Below are 23,095 nucleotides of genomic sequence, written 5' to 3' on the forward strand. Positions count from 1 at the left end.
GGTCATTCTCCTCCATCCTCTGTACGGGGTGACACCGGTCAATCTCCTCCATCCTCTGTGCGGGGTGACACCGGTCATTCTCCGCCATCCTCTGTACGGGGTGACACCGGTCATTCTCCGCCATCCTCTGTACAGGGTGACACCGGTCATTCTCTGCCGTCCTCTGTACGGGGTGACACTGGTCATTCTCCGTCCTCTGTGCGGGGTGACACCGGTCATTCTCCGCCATCCTCTGTACGGGGTGACACCGGTCATTCTCCTCCATCCTCTGTACGGGGTGACACCGGTCAATCTCCTCCATCCTCTGTGCGGGGTGACACCGGTCATTCTCCGCCATCCTCTGTACGGGGTGACACCGGTCATTCTCCGCCATCCTCTGTACAGGGTGACACCGGTCATTCTCTGCCGTCCTCTGTACGGGGTGACACTGGTCATTCTCCATCCTCTGTGCGGGGTGACACCGGTCATTCTCCTCCATCCTCTGTGCGGGGTGACTGTGATGTCACGGGTGACTGGATACACCGTCTCCAGCAGGGTGAATTTCTATGACACCCGTGACCCTGGATACACCGCCTTGAGCAGGGCGAATTTGCACAATGAAACGTGCAGCCGGATAGACTGCCTCCAGCAGGCGAATTTCAATAGTTACACGTGTAAATTCCAGCAGGGCGAATTTACAGAGATAAGGGAAACACCAGGGTAACCAATACAGTGGAGGGCCCTGCAATAAGATACAGGGACGTGGAGACCTCCTGCACTCCTCTGAGTCAGTGTCTCTACACTCCTGACGGTCCCTAGGCAGGTTCCGCACCTGGCGACGACCAGGATACCTAAAAACCCTAGCTCACCCTGCACCTATCCCTTTCTAATGGATTGGACGGTGCAGAAACTAATCCCACCACTGCACTAAAACACACATAAGGAAAGTTACAAACAGGGAAAAAACACTTAGCGTTGCTCTGTTGCTATTGCTCCCAGCAACAGAGTCCAGCACCTGAGTGCAGCTTTCCTCCTGAATAGCTGCTACTTCACCAAATCTTTGTCAGAGCTGCAAGGAACTCCTTTCTGTGGCTCCTTCCACACCAGGATTCTGACTGAGCTGCAAGGAACTCTTCTCTAGCTCCTTCCTCCATCAAGGATGGTTGGAAATGAGCAATATCACCCACAGCCAGTAAGACCACCTGACTCTCCTTTATAGGCAAGAGCCAGAGCCATCACACCTGCTAGTGATTCCCGTGTAATAATACTAGCCACCACCGGGGGCAAAACTAGAAGTAAAGACACCACTGTGTAATGACCCTAATGGCCCCCGGGGGCAAAACTAACTTTAAGCAAACAGCTTAAAGGAAAAAAAAGGTTACATGTGCTTTTATTTGTCACAATCCAGCACGGATCGTGACAGTACCCTCCCTCAATGAGGGGCCTCTGGACCCTCAAGACCGCTCCTCATCAGGGAACCACCTACAGAGGGGACGCCCAGATCCAGAGTTCACCCCAGCCACTACCTGAACTTCAGGTTCATGACAAACGATCACCGCTGGTATTGGCAATGTATGTTCTGGAGGCACCACACCTCTCCAAAGTGCCGAGCTGGGGGACGAGTTGTGTATGTGCATGTTTGGGGCTAACTCGATCTGGCAAGACTCTGCAACACACTTCCACTGCATGTTTTTTTTGTGGCCACCCATACATGCTCGTTCACACACAGGTCCGGACCTGAACATTTATTGCCACACATTAGTTTGTCACAATACGGTGAACTCTTACTGGAACTGACAACAGAGGCATCCCCCTGTGTCACCACACTCACACCCCTGCAATTCATCAAGGGGCTCACCACCCTCCAACCCCTTCCACCACGAGGTCTGCGCCTCCCAGGGTTGGCTAATGGCGAGGGTTGAGACTTGCCCCTACTATCCTGCAGCACATCTGCTGCTCAAACGGGAGAGGAAGGGGCCAGTTGCAGAGAGATGGCAGAGACAGTAGCCCCTAGGCAGCAGCCCTCACACGACTGCCCCCAGCTGACTACTTCCCTAGTCCGCCAATCTATTACCGGGTTGTGTTTTTTCAGCCAAGGGAGGCCTAAAACTATAGGCACCGGCATTCCTTCCAAAACGTAGCGTGCCAAGGACTCCTCATGATGTTCTGTCCGCAGATGGATACCTTCTACGACTTGAGTCAAGCTCCCTTGGCTCAGTGGAACAGAGTTAATGGCCTGGACGCTTATAGGTTGGACTAGTGTCCTACACCTCAGGCCATGAGTCTGGACAAAGCGAGCATCCACGAGTCTGACTCCTGCTCTGTGCTCCTCTGTCCACAAGCACCGGTATCACCTCCGGTACCCCGCCAGCCAACACCTCCGCTGACATAGTACCTTGGGAGGGTAAAATGGAGGAAATATACACTCCCTGGTCGCCTCCCTCCAAGCGACCAGGGGAATGCGGCTTCTGAGATGGCATAGATAATTTGGTGCCCGTAGGGCAAGCCTTAAGGACATGACCAGTCTGCCTGCAGTAGGAACATGCCGACACCACTCCCCGAACCGTAGGCAGCCCAGTACACAAACTAGCTCCTCCTTGCATGGGTTCATCTGGAGACTTGGCATGCACTGGGCAGGCTCCCATGAAATGGCCCAGCTTCCCACAAGAAAAGCATTCCCCCCCACCATGGCGAGCTGCAGACAACCCCTTTTTTGGTACCAAAGACACCGGGCTGCCTGGGTTCCTCCGTCCGCACTGGTGGGTCCTCCTCCCTAGCGAGGACAACAGGGGGCACATTTTGTGTATGTCTCTCCCTAAGGCGTCTATCCACCCAGATGGCAAGGGACATGGCGGCCTCCAGCGACCTGGGGGCGGCATACTGCACCAGAGTATCCTGCAACTTTGGAGATAGACCCTGCACAAATTGACTCCTAAGTGCAGGGTCATTCCACTGAGTGTCAGTGGCCCACCTCCTAAACTCTGAGCAGTACTCCTCAGCAACCCAGGCTCCCTGTTTACACCTACGGAGTTGGGATTCCGCCAGGGAGACGCCATCAGGATCCCCATACACTAGCGCCAAAGCCACAAAAAACTCGTCCATGGACTCTAATGATGGTGAATCGTCCGGCAGGGAGAAGGCCCAAGATTGGGGATCCCCCTTAAGAAGGGACATAATGATTCCCACACATTGCTCTTCACTCCCTGATGAACGAGGGCACAGCCTGAAGTATAATTTGCAGGCTTGCTGGAATACCAACAATTGATCTCTCCCTCCAGAAAACCTGTCAGTGAGGGATATCTTGGGTTCTGGATGAGCCTGTTCCTGAACCAAGCCCCCAAATCCCACCAACAGCTGCAGTTGCTGCACCAACTCACCGCGCATCCCCCTAATCTCATCAGTAAAGATCTGCAGCATTTGGGCAAAGGTCTGCATTGGGTCCATGGCTCAGCAGAAAAAATGTACGGTTGGTGATAATGTGATGTCACGGGTGACTGGATACACCGCCTCCAGCAGGGCAAATTTCTAAGACACCTGTGACCCTGGATACACCGCCTCCAGCAGGGAGAATTTACACAATGAAACTTGCAGCCGGATACACCACCTCCAGCAGGTGAATTTCAATAGTTACACGTGTATCTGGATACACCGCCTCCAGGGTGAATTTACAGAGATAAGGGAAACACCAGGGAAACCGATACAATGGAGGGCCCTGCAATAGGGAACGGGGACGTGGAGACCTCCTGCACTCCCCTGAGTCTGTGTCTCTACACTCCTGACAGTCCCTAGGCAGGTTCCGCACCTGGCAATGAGCAGGATACCTAAAAACCCTAGCTCGCCCTGCACCTATCCCGTTCTAATGAATTGGACGGTGCAGAAACTAATCCCACCACTGCACTAAAACACACATAAGGAAAGTTACAAACAGGGAAAAAACACTTAGCTTTGCTCTGTTGCTATTGTCCCAGCAACAGAGTCCAGCACCTGAGTGCAGCTTTCCTCCTGAATAGCTGCTACTTCACCAAAGCTTTGTCAGAGCTGCAAGGAACTCCTCTCTGTGGCTCCTTCCACACCAGGACTCTCACTGAGCTGAAAGGAACTCTTCTCTAGCTCCTTCCCTTCCTCCACCAAGGATAGTTGGACATGACCAATATCACCAACAGTGAGTGAGACCACCTGACTCTCCTTCTTTTTTTTTTTTTTGAAACATCATTTTTATTGATTTTGTAATGAAGTTGCATATTACAAGTTATAAACGTTGCATTGAATTGTTACAAAGAACATATTTAAACCTGTTTATCACCTAAGCCTGAATAGAAGCAAAAATAAACTTAACAAATATAAAATTATCAAACCCCCTTACGTCCACATTTTCATAGATTACATTGACTGAAATCGGACACGTTATCTCCAGCTCCACCTTATCCTCCATACAGCTCATATAACACATTTCAGTTTACCCAGATTACCACTCAAATCCTCTAACAGATACCAATCCGAATCCACAAAGGCGCTCATTAAGGCTTGAATTCCTCTGGTGGTCACTGACGTTTCTATAAACACTCTCCATTTTTTTAAAAAAATTTCATCATTTTATCTTTATTTCTTTCTGTTTCTCTTTTTTCCAAAAATAAGACTGATGTTAAACCTTCCTTGATCTCTTTTACCCCTGGGAGTGTTTTAGCTAGCCAGTGTTGCAGAATTAGACGTTTTGTCACCATTGCAATGGTGTGAAACGGTTAGGCGTCAGATTTCTGCGTTTACTCCGCAGGGATCCAGACCCTCACATTCTGCAGTCTCCTGCTGTTTATCTACTGCGGAGATTGCCTGGCAGCAAATCTCTCCTGAGGCTAAGTCCTTCTGTCCTCTTACTGGGCATGCTCATGGGACGATCTCCCATTGGAGATCGGGAGTCATGTGCTCAGGTCCTGCTCCAGATCTCATTGGTCCATCTCGGAGATCTGGAAGCTTCTGGAAGCTTCTTGCGTTTTAGCTTTGTCGTTTAGCAGCAGTGTCCACGCCGCGCTGCAGTAGCAGCCCCTTTTGCGTCCGCAGTTGCGACGCTCCGCACACGGTAGGTCTAGACAGACGTAGTGCTGCCGTCTTGGGCTACCCCTGTGACCTGATACCGTGTGTGTATACTGACCACTGTGACCTCAACAGGCTCAGTCTTTTGTGTTTGTACTTATTTGGCATCTCTGTGAATTAACTGAGATTGCTCTGCGCACCTGGGTGAAATTTAACCCTGTGCGTATTTCCGCCATATTGCTCCTGCCACCACTTTGCAGCGGTTATACCACCTACTGCACGGTGGACCCCGAGCGGCGAACGCACTTTATTATTATTTTTATTTAGTGCGTTCCGCCGTTCCTAACAGAAACAAGTCATGTAGCCGTCCCCCTCTTGTTTTACCCGTCGTACACAATAGATCCACTTCTACCCATATCCCACAGATCTTCAGATACATATCCTGGACTGTTAACCAGAGTTCTTGTGTCCTGGGACATGACCACAATCCATGTTCTGTGTCTGTTTTGGACATTGCACATTTTGGGCAGCTCGTCTGCCTATCAGGATTCTGCGGAGTCTTAGGTATATTGAAGCCACCTATTGTTTTAGGCATTATTCTAAACTGACTATCTCTCCATTGTTCATTGATGACATGCTTTCTTACCAATTCCCAGCCCCGCAGAATCTTATGCTCAAGTTCTTCATCATGTTTATGTTTTTCCCATGTGTGAAATATTTTGCCCTTCCCTGAAGGGCGTAATATGTCCCTCAGCATCCCATATATTGAGGTGACAGATATTTCTCCAACGTCTTTGGTAACCAAGTCCTCCCATATTTCTGAATCGATTTCCTTCCTCACATCTTGAAGGACGTCTAATACATAATGCTTTAATTGACTGTATAACATCAGATGAAATCTCGGCAGCTCAGATTTGTCTATCACTTCCAATCCCGTCAACCAGCGGCCTTCTTGTAGATGTAGTAAGTCCCCTAACATCTGTACAGTTGTGGCCAAAAGTATTGACACCCCTGCAATTCTGTCAGATAATACTCAGTTTCTTCCTGAAAATGATTGCAAACACAAATTCTTTGGTATTATTATCTTCATTTAATTTGTCTTAAATGAAAAAACACAAAAGAGAATGAAGCAAAAAGCAAAACATTGATCATTTCACACAAAACTCCAAAAATGGGCCAGACAAAAGTTTTGGCACCCTCAGCCTAATACTTGGTTGCACAACCTTTAGCCAAAATAACTGCGACCAACCGCTTCCGGTAACCATCAATGAGTTTCTTACAATGCTCTGCTGGAATTTTAGACCATTCTTCTTTGGCAAACTGCTCCAGGTCCCTGATATTAGAAGGGTGCCTTCTCCAAACTGCCATTTTTAGATCTCTCCACAGGTGTTCTATGGGATTCAGGTCTGGACTCATTGCTGGCCACCTTAGAAGTCTCCAGTGCTTTCTCTCAAACCATTTTCTAGTGCTTTTTGAAGTGTGTTTTGGGTTATTGTCCTGCTGGAAGACCCATGACCTCTGAGGGAGACCCAGCTTTCTCACACTGGGCCCTACATTATGCTGCAAAATTTGTTGGTAGTCTTCTGACTTCATAAAGCCATGCACACGGTCAAGCAGTCCAGTGCCAGAGGCAGCAAAGCAACCCCAAAACATCAGGGAACCTCCGCCATGTTTGACTGTAGGGACCGTGTTCTTTTCTTTGATTGCCTCTTTTTTTCTCCTGTAAACTCTATGTTGATACCTTTGCCCAAAAAGCTCTACTTTTGTCTCATCTGACCAGAGAACACTCTTCCAAAACGTTTTAGGCTTTTTCAGGTAAGTTTTGGCAAACTCCAGCCTGGCTTTTTTATGTCTCGGGGTAAGAAGTGGGGTCTTCCTGGGTCTCCTACCATACAGTCTCTTTTCATTCAGATGTCGACGGATAGTACGGGTTGACACTGTTGTACCCTCGGACTGCAGGGCAGCTTGAACTTGTTTGGATGTTAGTCGAGGTTCTTTATCCAACATCCGCACAATCTTGCGTTGAAATCTCTTGTCAATTTTTCTTTTCCGTCCACATCTAGGGAGGTTAGCCACAGTGCCATGGGCTTTACACTTCTTGATGACACTGCGCACGGTAGACACAGGAACATTCAGGTCTTTGGAGATGGACTTGTAGCCTTGAGATTGCTCATGCTTCCTCACAATTTGGTTTCTCAAGTCCTCAGACAGTTCTTTGGTCTTCTTTCTTTTCTCCATGCTCAATGTGGTACACACAAGGACACAGGACAGAGGTTGAGTCAACTTTAATCCATGTCAGCTGGCTGCAAGTGTGATTTAGTTATTGCCAACACCTGTTAGGTGCCACAGGTAAGTTACAGGTGCTGTTAATTACACAAATTAGAGAAGCATCACAGGATTTTTCCAACAGTGCCAATACTTTTGTCCACCCTCTTTTTTATGTTTGGTGTGGAATTATATCCAATTTGGCTTTAGGACAATTCTTTTTGTTTTTTCATTTAAGACAAATTAAATGAAGATAATAATAACAAAGAATTTGTGTTTGCAATCATTTTCAGGAAGAAACTGAGTATTATCTGACAGAATTGCAGGGGTGTCAATACTTTTGGCCACAACTGTATACCTTTCCCCAACCACTCTGTGTAGAATTTATTTTCTCTTCCTAATCTAAAGGCAGGAGACGCCCAAGGATTCAGGTGTTTCGACACTCTCCACGACATGTTTAGTTTTTTCTTACTGCCTTCCATGTGGCAATGGTATCTTTACATATTACCGAATGTTTAATGTTTGGCGGTATGTGTGACAGCGGCATATGTAGCAGCGCCGTCAGGTCCCACAAACCACAAAATTCCGTTTCCAATTTGTAGTCAGTATATCGCCCCGTTTTTTTAATCCAGTCTTTTACATTCCCATTAAACATGATAAATTATATCCCCTAATATTTGGCAATCCCGCGCCCCCTCCCTCCTTTGTGTGCATTAGAGTTCTTATAGCCAGTCTCGCCCTTTTACCCCTCCAGATGAATTTAGAAAAGGCCCTGTTTAATCTGAGAACATCTGCGTGACTAACATTGGGATAGTTTGCATTGGGTACAGTGATCCCGCAGAGCTTGTCCTCTTGATTAGGTGGCAGCGGCCCAGCAGCGAGGGGGGCAGATTTCCCACCTCTCCAACTCCTTCTCTGCTTTGTCTATGATGGGCTTATAATTGAGATCATAAATCTGTTTCGGCGTTCTCCCCAAATACATTCCCAAGTACTTTATAGATGATGTCGCTTTCGGGATACCCCATTATTTTACTCTCCTGGCCACGTTTTACTTCACTCCTCATGAACAGAATCTCACACTTAGACTTAAAGGAAAGCCCGAGAATTTTCCAAACTTTTCAATTTCAAGCAGCAACATAGGGAGATCTTCCTCTGGGTTGTTCATGAACAGAATTATGTCATCTGCAAATAGGGCATTTTTGACTGTCTCATTTCCCACCTTTATCCCTTTGTAGGAACTGCAAGCACTTAAATATCTCGACATAGGTTCTATCGCCAAATTAAACAGTAAGGGGGACAGCGGCCACCCCTGCCTCGTTCCCTTTTTCAGCTCGAAGGCATCTGAGAGAAACCCTGGCGTGTATACCCTTGCTTTGGGATTCTGATATAGTGCCGCCAAAAATTGTCTAGACGGACCTACCAGATTTATTTTATCCAACACTTGACCCAGCCATGGCCACCTCACATTATCGATCGCTTTTTCTGCGTCCAGTGTGACCATCGCTGGATCCTCTCCCGTATCCAGATGCTTCCCTCTAATCTTGTCTAGCAGTAACATGGCGTTCCTTATATTAGTAGCGGCTGATCTTCCCTTCACACAGCCTGCTTGTTGCTTTGATACCAATCTAGGTAGTATCCTAGCCAGCCTGTCTGCCATTATCTTTGAGAGAAGTTTAACATCTTGATTTATTAATGATATCGGTCTATATCCCGAAGGGTCTTCCAAATCCTTCCCTCCCTTCAGGAGGAGCTTTATGTAGGCCGTATTCATCCCTTCTGACATAGCTTCCACTTGCAAAATGTGATTATATAAATCTTTAAGGGTGGGAACTATTTTCTTACTCAGCGCCTTATAAAATGAACCATTAAATTCATTGGGCCCTGGAGCCTTATTGGCCCCCAGTCCTTTTATTGCCATACTAATTTCTTCCTCCGTGATGCAACCATTTAAATCCTGTAATTCCTCCTCCGTCAGTTTAGGGATATCAACTCTACCCAGCCATGTCTCCCCCGCTACATCTTGATGATCCTCCTGACTCTCCTTTATAGGCAAGAGCCAGAGCCATCACACCTGCTAGTGATTCCCGTGTAATAATACTAGCCACTACCGGGGGCAAAACTAGAACTAAAGACACCACTGTGTAATGACCCTAATGGCGACCGGGGGCAAAACTAAGCAAACAGCTTAAAGGAAAAAAAAAGGTTACATGTGCTTTTATCTGTCACAATCCAGCATGGATCGTGACAGTGACACCGGTCATTCTCCTCCATCCTCTGTGCGGGGTGACGCCGGTCATTCTCCGTCCTCTGTACGGGGTGACACCAGTCATTCTCCGCCATCCTCTGTACACGGTGACACCGGTCATTCTCCTCCTGTCGAGGTAGCTATTTAGGGAGGGCTAAATTAACCCTTCACGGTTGATCCAGTGATTTCCAAATTAATCCACAGGGCATTGCTAGCAACTGGGAATGACCACACAGAGATGGGGGTCTCTGTACGGGAGGATCGAGGCAGATCACTAGCCCCCTTTATTTTAGTCACTTCTTTTATAATATTTTGCTTAATTATGCAAAGTTCTCAACTACCAATAGCATAATTTCACTTTATAAGCCAATAATATCGCAAGAAAACCGGAAACTGCATATATGTCCGTATCCAAATAGCATAGAAAGTAGTATAATGGCATATTCTTCAGAGTTCTACACCCCCGGTTCCCTTATCTTGCACCTGATGGGAACAGTCTAGTTTCATGACAGCCTGAACTTTTTCATCCTAATTACAAAAATGTATCTTACAGCAACAAAAATGGAGAAAAGAAACCTTCAGAGAATGGAGAAAAGCTTCAGCTCTGATTTTAGTTTTAACCCTTCACAATCCCCCCTAGATAAAAAATTTTTTAACACATATGCATCATCAGGGGTGCTATCTGAAGCTAACAGCTTGAGGGGTACTGGTCTTAACATGACTGATGCTGTGTTACCAGTCATGGCTGTCGCGGTGCACCCGTCCCCCCTGTATACTGCAATTAACGAATAACAATTTTTGATGACGGTGGTGATCTTTTGAAGGAAGCCTTTTGAGATCGGTGCAGAGAAGAGCAGGGGCAACGACGCCTTTGGTATCATCATTAGCTGTCTTAGTGCAGAATTTCCTAATAGAAACAGAAATACACCAAAGAACAAGTTTTAGTATCACATATACAACAAGGCTACAGGCAGCAATGTGTAACAAGCTCTGTAAGATCCCAGCTATCCAGCCCCCAATTCCCTTAAACCAATTGGCTGGATTGAGAAAGGAGAAGGTGTCTGACCACTAACTGTACTTAGTACGATCATTGTCTTTATCGTATTGATCTCTGAGTCATTGAATATCTTCTAACTTTAACTTTTAACTTCTACCAATAATAATATGGAAAATGCGAAAAACCAAAACATTATGCCCCTTCATTTGCTATTGGCTTGTTGGGTGATGAGGAGGACTTGATAGGGACCGTCATACAAGGGTTCTAGTCCGTGCTTCCTGACATGCCTCTTCACGACTACCAAATCACCAGGCTTCAGGTTATGACAGGTGTCGGTTTCTGCTGAATCTGGAAGAAAAGAAGAAACTAGAACATGGGTGTTAGCAAGATTTTTACTAAGCTGAATAACACATTGAACAGCACGGTCAGTCTCTTCTGATAACTGCTGAGGCTGGAAATTTGCAACTGGGGGCCTAGCACCAAACAATATCTCATATGGGGACAGGCCATGTTTTGCAATAGGGGTAGTACGAATGTGGTATAGTACAATGGGTAGGAGCTCCGGCCATGGAGCCGTAGTCTCCTGCATCATTTTGGTCAATTGTCCCTTCAGTGTGCCGTTCAGCCTCTCAACTTTCCCACTGGATTGTGGATCGTACAGAGTATGGAGGGTTACAGTGGATCCAAGCATTGTCAGAACTTCTTGGTACACATGAGAAGAAAAGGCCGGGCCTTGGTCACTTTCAACAACTTCTGGAACCCCATATCTGCATATAACTTCCATCACCAGTTTCTTCGCTGTGGTCTTTGCAGTCATGATGGTAACAGCGAATGCTTCCGGCCAACTGGAGAACCGGGGCCCAGTAGAATTTTTGCACCAGTGCGAGGGCCTGATTCTTTCCTCGACGTGTAGGTCCATGTGCCCATGTGGCAATAGCAGGGTACATCCGCTTAGGGAGACACACGAGTTGGTCCTTTTTCCAGAGACCATTATCCATTCGTGCCCCATCAGTCTTCCATTGCTTCACCTCTTCCTTTGGAGACATTCTCTGCATCGTCATTAAGCGGTCTCGCGGGGTCCGACAGAAAACTTCAGTCTGTTGTAGATCATCAGGTTCTTGTAGGGTCAATGCTTCTTGTAACTGTTTACGCTGAGAGCGTGTGGTCACCATAGTTGGTATGGTTGGTTCAACGGGTAAGAGAGCGGCGGCTTTTGCTTGCATATCCGCAAATGTGTTGCCAACAGTCTGTGGACTGGTCCTAGGACCGTGCGCCTTAACTTTGATAATAGCCACCTGAGTAGGTAATTTGAGTCCATGAGGGCTTTAACAGCTTCAGCATTTTTCACTGGAGTTCCGGCAGTAGTAATAAACCCTCGATTGGCCCATAGAGCCCCATAATTGTGAGCAATACCAAATGCATACCGTGAGTCCGTGTATATATTAGCCCGTCTGTTCTTAGCCAAAGTACATGCAGTAGACAGAGCCTGGAGTCCTGCTTCTTGTGCTGACTGTGAGGGCGGGAGCGCAGCTGTGTGCACTACAGTGTCCTCTGTGGTAACAGCGTATCCCGTGTGGAATCTACAAAACTCGTCAGCATATCTTGAACCGTCCGTGTATAACACCAGATCAGGATTTGGGAGTGGATTCTCACTGACATTTGGTGGAGTAGCTGTTTCTTCAGTCAGAAGTTGGGAACAATCATGTTGGAGGTAATCCTCATCACTGCCATCTTTCCTTATAGTTCATTATACCGTCTTTCAAGGCGTTGTAAAGGGGATGCATTATGCGGGATGCATCCGGTATCCACTGACAACAATAAGTGCATAGGAAAACGCTGGAGTTCAGCTTCATCTTTTGGGAAAGGAAGGGAGCTGACAGCTATTTTTCTTCTGTGAGGTGTCTAACACCCTGAAGGAGACAGTGACCCAAGAACATCACTTGACCAAGGCAGAACTGAAGTCTCGAGGCCGAAACCCGACAGTTCAGTGCTGCCAGATACTTGAGGAGGCTAACAATGGCAGCAATGGCAAAAGACACCTGCTCATTTTTTTTTTTCTTTTGCAAACTGGTTGGGACTCTTTGGGGCCCCTTGTGGCATCTGTGGGAAAGGCATGAAAAATACAGATTTCCTCACTGTCTTCTTCTGCATAGGGATTATATAACGTAAGAGCCATCTGACCATCAGCATTGTAGACAAGAATTAGCAGGGAGGGGCTGAGGAGCAGGGTTCCCAGTCATAGGATTAGGAGCTGAAGTCTGAGGGGGGGGGCAGAGCTCGCTGTGCGCTCGCAGCCGCGCTGGGCGCGATGGTGGGGGCTGCTGCTGTTAGAGCAGGGGCGGCTGTCACAGCTGCCGCTGTTGATTTCTTTTTCTGTTTCCTTGCTGCTGCAGAGTGGGTTAAATTCTTCTGAAAACTTTTTATCACTTTCAATGCATAATCCGGAGTGGAATTCTCAACGTCAGGTCTAACAGACATTATCACCTCTTGCAATTCGGGTTTAAAGCCGGACATCAAAGCTGCCACAAAAAGATGTGTATGGGCTTTATTATACAGTGAGAATCCCAGATCTCTAAATACTACCATAAGACCCCCATAGAACTTCTCAGCAGTCTCCCCCTTGTCCTGTGTGACATCTGTGAGAGAGGTAGCTTGATCCGCTAGTCTATCTTGTGCCCAAACCTTTAAAGCATTGCAGAAATCAACACCACTCTCATGGGTTCCCCCATCCAGATTCATATTATATATTATGCCACCCTCACTAATTGGAAAATACCCCTCCCCAACTTTTACTCGAAGTATGTGTAATAGATCTCTTCGGGGAGTGGAATAAATCTCTCGATCTGATGCCATTTGCCTGTAGAAGGCCATGGGGGAAGTCTCTGGATCGGGTAATTGATTGCAAAGGGTGTCTATTTGGGATGGGGTGAAGGGAGTATACTCATAACCATTAGCAATATTAGACATAGCGGGGACTGAGGCTGGCGGCGGATGATAATAGGTACCGTCAGCGTCTCCCGGTCTCCTGGTACAATTGTCATCTAGCAGGGAGACCTCTTCTTTTAAATCATTCTTAACTATTTGTCTGCCTGACACATCAGTCTCGATATCAGTTTCTTCTTTAATCACTTCCTCAATTCTCACACCACAGTCACTTTCTTGAACCACAATACATCCAGTCCTTGCCATAATAATAGACAATTTTTCCTTCTTCAACATAGCAGTAACAGAAACAATCAGAATTCACTTCCTTTGTTCTTCCTAACACCTTCGTCACACAATTCATGTGCCAAGCCACAAAATTCTTCTTTTCCTTCCATGGATTCTCTCATTTAGAGCTAAATATCCTTACTTCAGTTGTGCACAGTACTGGCGGCCGTTTCAGTCTCTGTTCCACTGGGTCAATAATCCCCCTCTGGGACACCCAAAATTCAACGCGGTACTCAGTGAAAGGAGGAGGGCGTCTCAGACTATCCCTCCGGACACCTCTGGTTATGTATATATATATCTATATATGGTGGCAGATAGCACACTTAATTTGCCAGGTGTGCCAGCAGCATATCCATTGACTGTGCATTTGCAGCGCCGGTGTGTTTTTTGTCTTTTTTGCAACTTTTATATATCTATATATACCTGAGTTACTTATCCTACCCATCTTCGATCACATCACCACGCCTAACAGTGATCAGGATTTCAGGATATTTTGACTATAAAGAGAGCCACAATCACTGGTCAATCCGGGTTGTCCATCCCTTATGAGGTACGGTTCGAGCACTGGGCCACCAACGGGACTACACCTCTATATGATTCCACCCATGAATCACCCCACCATGGGGACAAACCTCAGATCCTCTTTGCAGCAACAAGCACAGGAAAACCACACCAACGGTCAGTCTGCAGTATAACTGCCAACTTACCGTGGTTGTTGTGGGGGATGATCAGTCCCAATTTTCCAGCACCTGTGTCCGCTCCGAGGGTCCTTTGTCTTGTTGTCCTCCGGGGGCAAAGGCGTCCCTATTCGGGGGCCCCCACGTTGGGCAGCCAGCTGTCGAGGTAGCTATTTAGGGAGGGCTAAATTAACCCTTCACGGTTGATCCAGTGATTTCCAAATTAATCCACAGGGCATTGCTAGCAACTGGGAATGACCAGTTGACCAACTGGGAATGACCACACGGAGACGGGGGGGGGGTCTCTGTACGGGAGGATCGAGACAGATGACTAGTCCCCTTTATTTTAGTCACTTTTATATTTTGCTTAATTATGCAAAGTTCTCAACTACCAATAACATCATTTCACTTTATAAGCTAATAATATTGCAAGAAAACCGAAAACTGTATATATGTCCGTATCCAAATAGCATAGAAAGTAGTATAATGGCATATTCTTCAGAGTTCTACACCCCCCGGTTCCCTTATCTTGCACCTGATGGGAACAGTCTGGTTTCATGACATACTGAACTTTTTCATCCTAGTTACAAAAATTTATCTTACAGCAGCAAAAATGGAGAAACGAAACTTCAGCTGATTTTAGTTTTAACCCTTCACACTCCGTCCTCTGTACGGGGTGACACCGGTAATTCTCCTCCATCCTCTGTGCAGGGTGACACCGGTCATTCTCCGTCCTCTGTATGGGGTGACACCGGTCATTCTCCGCCATCCTCTGTACAGGGTGACACTGGTCATTCTCCGCCATCCTCTGTGTGGGGTGACGCCGGTCATTCTCCGTCCTCTGTGTGGGGTGACGCCGGTCATTCTCCACCGTCCTCTGTACGGGGTGACACCGGTCATTCTCCTCCATCCTCTGACCGGTGTCACCCCGCACATTCTCCTCCATCCTCTGTACGGGGTTACACCGGTCATTCTCCGCCACCCTCTGTGCGGGGTGACACCGGTCATTCTCCTCCGTCCTCTGTACGGAGTGACACCGGTCATTCTCCTCCGTCCTCTGTACGGGGTGACACCGGTCATTCTCCTCCGTCCTCTGTACAGGGTGACACCGGTCATTCTCCTCCGTCCTCTGTACGGGGTTACATCGGTCATTCTCTGCCACCCTCTGTATGGGGTGACACTGGTCATTCTCCGCCATCCTCTGTACGTGGTGACACTGGTCATTCTCCTCCGTCCTCTGTACGGGGTGACACCGGTCATTCTCCGTCCTCTGTACGGGGTGACACCGGTCATTCTCCGTCCTCTGTACGGGGTGACACCGGTCATTCTCCTCCGTACGGGGTGACACCGGTCATTCTCCGTCCTCTGTACGGGGTGACACCGGTCATTCTCCGTCCTCTGTACGGGGTGACACCGGTCATTCTCCTCCGTCCTCTGTACGGGGTGACACCGGTCATTCTCCGTCCTCTGTACGGGGTGACACCGGTCATTCTCCTCCGTCCTCTGTACGGGGTGACACCGGTCATTCTCCGTCCTCTGTACGGGGTGACACCGGTCATTCTCCGTCCTCTGTACGGGGTGCATATTTTGATGCGGGCGTAAGAAATAATAGGGTGTGACGGAAACATCGTGTATGTATGCAAACAAAATCAAGGGGGCACCTGATAGGAGCGGGATCAGAAAAATCATTGCAACCACAATAGAGAAAGTACAAGCTCAGACTAAGGAGGATCACCACAAAATACATGAAAAATACCGTTTTTATTTTCAGACCAGAAAAAACACACACGGTTAAAAAAGTCCACAAGGACATAGATGATTGACCCAAAATCAAGAATATAATATTCAGAAAAGTCTCCACTGGCTGCAGAACCTCTGCCTCTACAGGGTTAATGCATAATATCATATAGAGAAACCCTGCTGGACATATCGCAGGATACCACTCACACCTGAGCAGCCGGAGAGAAAAACTTCATCTGAAAAGGACATAGTTAATAGGGCTTAGCCCAAAATGCCTCTGACCCCGCACAATAACACTGAGCCTAAAGACCTCACCCAACAATGAGTAAACTGACTGAGAGCAGAGTAAGGTGTGAATTGAGTCAAGCGGATCCTTCACCCTAGACAGGAAGGTTGCCCCATGAATAGAGGCAAGCGGATCCTTCACCCTAGACAGTCAGGAAGGTCGCCCCATGAATAGAGGTAAGCGGATCCTTCACCCTAGACAGTAAGGTGGCCCCCATGAATAGAGGTAAGCGGATCCTTTACCCTAGACAGTCAGGGAGGTTGCCCCATGAATAGAGGTAAGCGGATCCTTCACCCTAGACAGTCAGGAAGGTCGCCCCATGAATAGAGGTAAGTGGATCCTTTACCCTAGACAGGGAGGTCGCCCCATGAATAGAGGTAAGCGGATCCTTCACCCTAGACAGTCAGGAAGGTCGCCCCATGAATAGAGGTAAGCGGATCCTTCACCCTAGACAGTCAGGAAGGTCGCCCCATGAATAGAGGAAAGCGGATTCTTCACCCTAGACAGTCAGGAAGGTGGCCCCATGAATAGAGGTAAGCGGATCCTTCATCCTAGACAGTCGGGAAGGTCGCCCCATGAATAGAGGTAAGCGGATCCTTCACCCTAGACAGGAAGGTCGCCCCATGAATAAAGCTAAGCGGATCCTTCACCCTAGAAAGTCAGGAAGGTCGCCCCAAGAATAGAGGTAAGCGGATCCTTCACCCTAGACAATCAGGAAGGTCACCCCATGAATAGAGGTAAGCGGATCCTTCACCCTAGACAGGAAGGTCGCCCCATGAATAAAGCTAAGCGGATCCTTCACCCTAGAAAGTCAGGAAGGTCGCCCCATGAATAGAGGTAAGCGGATCCTTCACCCTAGACAGTCAGGAAGGTCACCCCATGAATAGAGGTAAGCGGATCCTTGACCCTAGACAGTCAGAAAGGTCACCCTATGAATAGAGGCAAGCGGATCCTTCACCCTAGACAGGAAAGACGCCCCATGAATAGAGGCAAGCGGATCCTTCACCCTAGACAGTCAGGAAGGTCGCCCCATGAATAGAGGTAAGCGGATCCTTCACCCTAGACAGGAAGGTCGCCCCATGAATAGAGGCAAGTGGATCCTTCACCCTAGACAGTCAGGAAGGTCGCCCCATGAATAGAGGTAAGCGGATCCTTCACCCTAGAAAGTCAGGAAGGTCGCCCCATGAATAGAGGCAAGCGGATCCTTCACCCTAGACAGTCAGGAAGGTGGCCCCATGAATAGAGGTAAGCTGATCCTTCACCCTAGACAGTCGGGAAGGTCGCCCCATGAATAGAGGCAAGCGGATCCTTCACCCTAGACAGTCGGGAAGGTCGCCCCATGAATAGAGGCAAGCGGATCCTTCACCCTAGACAGTCAGGAAGGTCGCCCCATGAATAGAGGCAAGCGGATCCTTCACCCTAGACAGTCAGGAAGGTCGCCCCATGAATAGAGGCAAGCGGATCCTTCACCCTAGACAATCAGGAAGGTGGCCCCATGAATAGAGGCAAGCGGATCCTTCACCCTAGACAGTCAGGAAGGTGGCCCCATGAATAGAGGCAAGTGGATCCTTCACCCTAGACCATCAGGAAGGTCGCCCCATAACCCCGAGAGCAGTGATATCCCCAAGAGGAGACCATGGACCAAAGCAGACGCACGCGTTACCACACTCAACGGTGTCTTTCTCAAGCCGACACTCACACCTTACTCTGCTCTCACTCATTGTTGGGTGAGGTCTTTAGGCTCAGTGTTAGGCCGGGGTCACACTGGCGAGGAATACGGCCGAGTGAGAGGCGCTAAAAGCACGCATTAGACACGGACCAATGATTCTCTATGGGGTCCCTCGCACCAGCAGTATATTTCTTATCCGTATCCTACGCTCCGTGCCAATCGCAGCATGCTGCGATTGTCAGCGTACTACAGCCGTAGTACGCCAATGCAAGTCTATGGGTGGGCAAAAAGTACGGATTACACACGGAACACACGTGTGACCTGCGAGCAATACACAGGTCTTTTGGCTGGTGACAGGAAATGGGCCAATCCATCATCAGGAAGCCTAGATATGCAAATGAGCTCAAAAACCGCTCCAGACATCCAGGAAGTACGCCTCCACGGAGTACAGCAGCAGCATGGCGTCCACGTACATAAATGTGGAGATGCTCATTGTCCTGGTGCAGGAGCGTCCCGAAATCTGGGACCAACGCGATGCAAATTATGCAAACCGGGCAAGAAAGGAGGCATCATGGAGGCGCATCTGTCGCCAGATGTACCATGACTTTTGTGACCGACCACGTGAGGAGCAGCATAAAATTTGTAAGTACAACGCAAAACATGAGTAACCTTAGTGCACAAGAAAAAAGGAATCTAGAATCAGCCCCCCCTTCCTGTGCTTGTACTTTTAGCCTCATGAGGCCGTTACATTAGGATGTGACACGTGGCTTCACACAGCCATAATTTGGGGTTAGGCCACAAGCTCCTCATCCTCCTAGACAAAACAATTATTAAGTGTAGCTAAAGAGACCCTGTGCATCTGCCCAATTACATATGCCACCATGGGTATAAAGCACACCCCAGAAGGCCCCATGCCTAGACTACTGGTAGAAAGTGTGACCTCTCAAATATGTGAATTTGACAATATTTCCTGTCACATTGCAGTGGAAGATGTGATGAAAAGCTGGCGAAGCATCCGGGACCAGTTCCGCCAGGAACGCCAGCAGCGGTCCAGGAGTGGGGATGCTGGATATGTCAAAAGAAAGTACATATACTATGACCGTCTGTCCTTCCTCGCCCCAATTCTGGATCTGAGACCGTAAGTAGATACCTCACACCACATTACACGATACTTTACAGGGCCAAAAATATTGATGTATTTTTGCCTCTGTTCTATTTCATAACAGAACTCAATCCAACCTTACGGATCCAGGAACGGCCTCAGAGGCAGAGCCCATAATAGATCCTGTAGGGGATGAGGTGGCTGGCCCATCTTCTCCCCCTACAAGAAGGATGGCAGAAAATAAGGCATCACAAGACCACACAATGGCTGCCCTACACACCACACCACCAGGACGGTCTGCTGCTGCCCCATCACCCATCCTGGAAGAGCCGGGCAACTTGAGCAGCAGCCCAACTGCCCAGATCAGGTCCTCCCCACAGGCTGCTGTTACATCACGGCGAACACGAAGAAGGCGCCAGGGCACTATTCAAGAGAGGACCAATATGGCCACAGGGGTGCTAAATTATTTGTCGAGAGTAACTACAGATGATGGGGAGGAGGCCTATGCACGTAGCCTCACCCTTTATCTCCGTGCCCTTACCCGTAAGGTCCGGCTCCGTATTAGGGGATGTATTCAGATCCTCCTTGATGCAAGCACCCCCCCCAATACTCCATATGAGCTATTCTAATATCTGGAGAGGTGGCAGCTCTCCCCCCGAAATCTAATGCGCATGAGACCATCCACACAGATGCTTGCTCAAGCAGGGTCCGAACAGCCCCTAATACGTGGGCCAACACCTCAACCCCTTCCTCCCACTACCCAACCTTCTATTCAGCAGCCACAAATGTCAGCCTCTAGCCAACCCCACCAATATGGCCACTTGTACCCACCCAGTGTTGGAGGCTGGTCCCAACCTGGTTGGGGACGATCTGGCTATCTTGGTGGGTATGAGCCACGTGCCTACCACAGCCAACAAGATGCCCCTCACCATCATCATTACTCTGGCCAGTATCCCCAACAGTCCGAGGAGGCAGGACAATTCCAGCATCATGGGCACCAGTATGGCCCCACACAGGGCGATGTTGGCCACAGTGTCCAGCAGCACCCACAGGCTGTTCTTCCACGTTCCCCTTCCCCAACCTATGAGGATTTATAAGTCTGATGGCCGGAGATGTCCAGTGCGGTTTAACTGGTGCTCCAAATAGAAAGGAAAAAACAGGTGTTCTCCATCACCAAACTTTGTTACCTAATTTAGCATTCTAATTTTTTCACAATGTTTTCCAATCATATGAAAGATTCCATCATGACAGGCAACGCTACCTCACGCCTTTCAGACAGATATTACATGTGTGTCCTAAAGAAAATATTTCAGCGCGCTATACTGTAAAGTCAAAGGATGAAAATACACTACTCCCTTGCTAACGCCTAGGAAAGGCGTGCTGGCCTTAGTGAAGTAGTCACCTTTTTTGCTAGCAATCTCTAGTAAAACAATTCAAGGCGACCAGCCTTCAGAATATCACGCTCTCTCTATGTCTTAACAAGTGAGTTTTGTATTTTCATCCTTTCCAGTATAGCATGGTTAAATATTGTCTGTTCTACAGACAGGTAATATCTGTGTGAAAGCTGTGAGGTAGCCTTGCCTGTCATGGTGGAATCTTTCTATGATTGGAAAACATTATGAGGAAATGTGAGTGTTATCTTGTAGCCTTTATTTTGGTGATGGAGCTCACCTATTTTTTTTCTTTCTAGTTTAATCTTGTCATGCAGCAATGTTGTTATTGCCTAATCTTTGTTGGTGTTTTGTTATGTAATGTTACTTTTCAAAAAAGTTAAAGAAGGCACAAAGGGTCGTTTTGCCCATTGCCAAAATGTTCTTATGGCAATATTATGTTTGCCTTTAAGCAACCAAACAAAAAAAGGCAAAACTAAAAATTTGTCGACTCTAGTTAACGTCTCTGTGATTTTTCACAATCCCTCACAACATACTAACAGACACCAACCAATGCAATGAAACACTCATAGAATCATAAGGGGTGGAGTAATATATATTTAGACACACTTAAAGAAACAAATTATAACATAGACACAGCATTCTCTTGCCAAGAAGTTTCCCCCTCAGGTGAGATAAAGTAATTAGTGAAAATATCACGCACTTTGAGGCCAGAGAGAGGTCTACGTTGAGGGTTGATAGGTGGTCTCACCCTGCGCACATTGTCCGGCCTACACACAACACCATCAGAGGAGGAACAATCATGGATCCTGGTGAAGTTATGAAGAACCACACAGGCTTTCACAACTTCATTCACATTTTGTTCACTCAGCTGAATGGCAGACTGGAGTACCCGCCATTTGGCACAAAGAATCCCAAAGGAACACTCCACCAGTCGCCGAGCACGTGATAGGCGCAAGTTAAAAATTCTGCGCCTGTGGTCAAGGTTGCGCCGGGGATATGGCCTCATGACATTGCGCGATAACTGAAACGCCTCATCTGCCACAAGGACATAAGGGACTGATTGTTCGGGGGAGCCTGGTAGCTGGCGTGGTGGTGGTAGATCCAACTGGTTGGTGCGTAGCCGCCGACCCATTATGGAAGTATTGAAGACTCTAGAGTCTCCCGTCCTTCCATAGGCCCCAATGTCGACAATTATAAACTTGTATTGAGGGTCGGCCAGAGCCAACAATACAACAGAAAAGTATTGTTTATAATTGAAGAATTGGGAGCCTGAGTTCGGCGGCTTACGCACCCGGATATGTTTGCCATCCAGGGCCCCAATACAATTAGGAAACTGGCAGTCCTCCTCAAAGTCCCTTGAAATCCTTAACCAGTCTTCCATCCTGGGCTCGGGTAGGACCACCTGATGGAGTCTTGTGCAGATTTGTGCACATGTAGACCTCACTATGAATGAAATGGTTGACTTTCCAATGAGAAACTCATGGTGGAGGGCGGCATAAGACAGGCCAGTGGACAGGAAGCTGTAGAACAACAGAAATTGATAAATTTAGAATGCAGAAAGTCCAAAAACATCAGTTACATGCCGACCAAACTTGGGAGGAATTGAGAGAGAACACACACATATATGGTGGCACAATGACTAAGTGATATGCAGGACATATTAGATGTAACATTCTGCTGTGTCCGGTGAAACATATTTTGAGGAAGATGAGGGCATAAAACTTAGTCCAAGAAGGCAAAATACATACTTTAGCCCACACATCATGAACATAGAGAATGTGGTTGTGTAGTACATACCGTATTGTGAGTAGAAGTCGCTCCTCTGCAGATATGGCTTTGCGCATCCTTGTGTCCTGAAAGGTGATCCCAGGGCGCACTGTCTCCAAGAGGCGATCAAATGTTGCAAGGCTCATGTGACAGTATTGGTAAAATTTCTCCGGATGCTCCCGCAGAGAAGAATAGAGGCGGTGAAAATGACCTCTTGTGAGTCGTTGCCTCAAAAGTGGATGGACCCACATGCGTCTCCTCCTCCGCGGATCCACTATCACTGGGTATGGTTGCCCAAAGCGGCGTGACAAAAGCCAGGTAAAGAGAACCTGCTCAGTTGTATTGAATCGCAGACCCTCTGCCATGCTGCACATACAACAGCAACACCCCTCGTGAAGGCAAGGTGACAAATGGACAGAATGGAGGCAGCCACCTGTTTCTGAGTGTCTAAATAGGCTGCAGGCTAATGATTTAAATTGTTTGCAGGCCTCAAAACCGTTAAATGTCCATTTTGCAAGGCTGCGAGAAAATCTCAGCATACGGATTACATACGGATTACATACGGATGCTGACATGCGCAAAATACACGACCTCACCTTGCTTACGGATGACCTACGGAGCACTGTTTAGGGGTCATTCATCCGTATTACGCCTGTAATCTACGTGACTCCGGCCTTATTGTGCGGGGTCAGAGGCATTTTGGGCTAAGCCCTATTAACTATGTCCTTGCCAGATG

Source organism: Dendrobates tinctorius, unplaced genomic scaffold (genome assembly GCF_039654945.1).
Source record: "Dendrobates tinctorius isolate UK_male_01 unplaced genomic scaffold, ASM3965494v1 ptg000146l, whole genome shotgun sequence".
Taxonomy (NCBI): domain Eukaryota; kingdom Metazoa; phylum Chordata; class Amphibia; order Anura; family Dendrobatidae; genus Dendrobates; species Dendrobates tinctorius.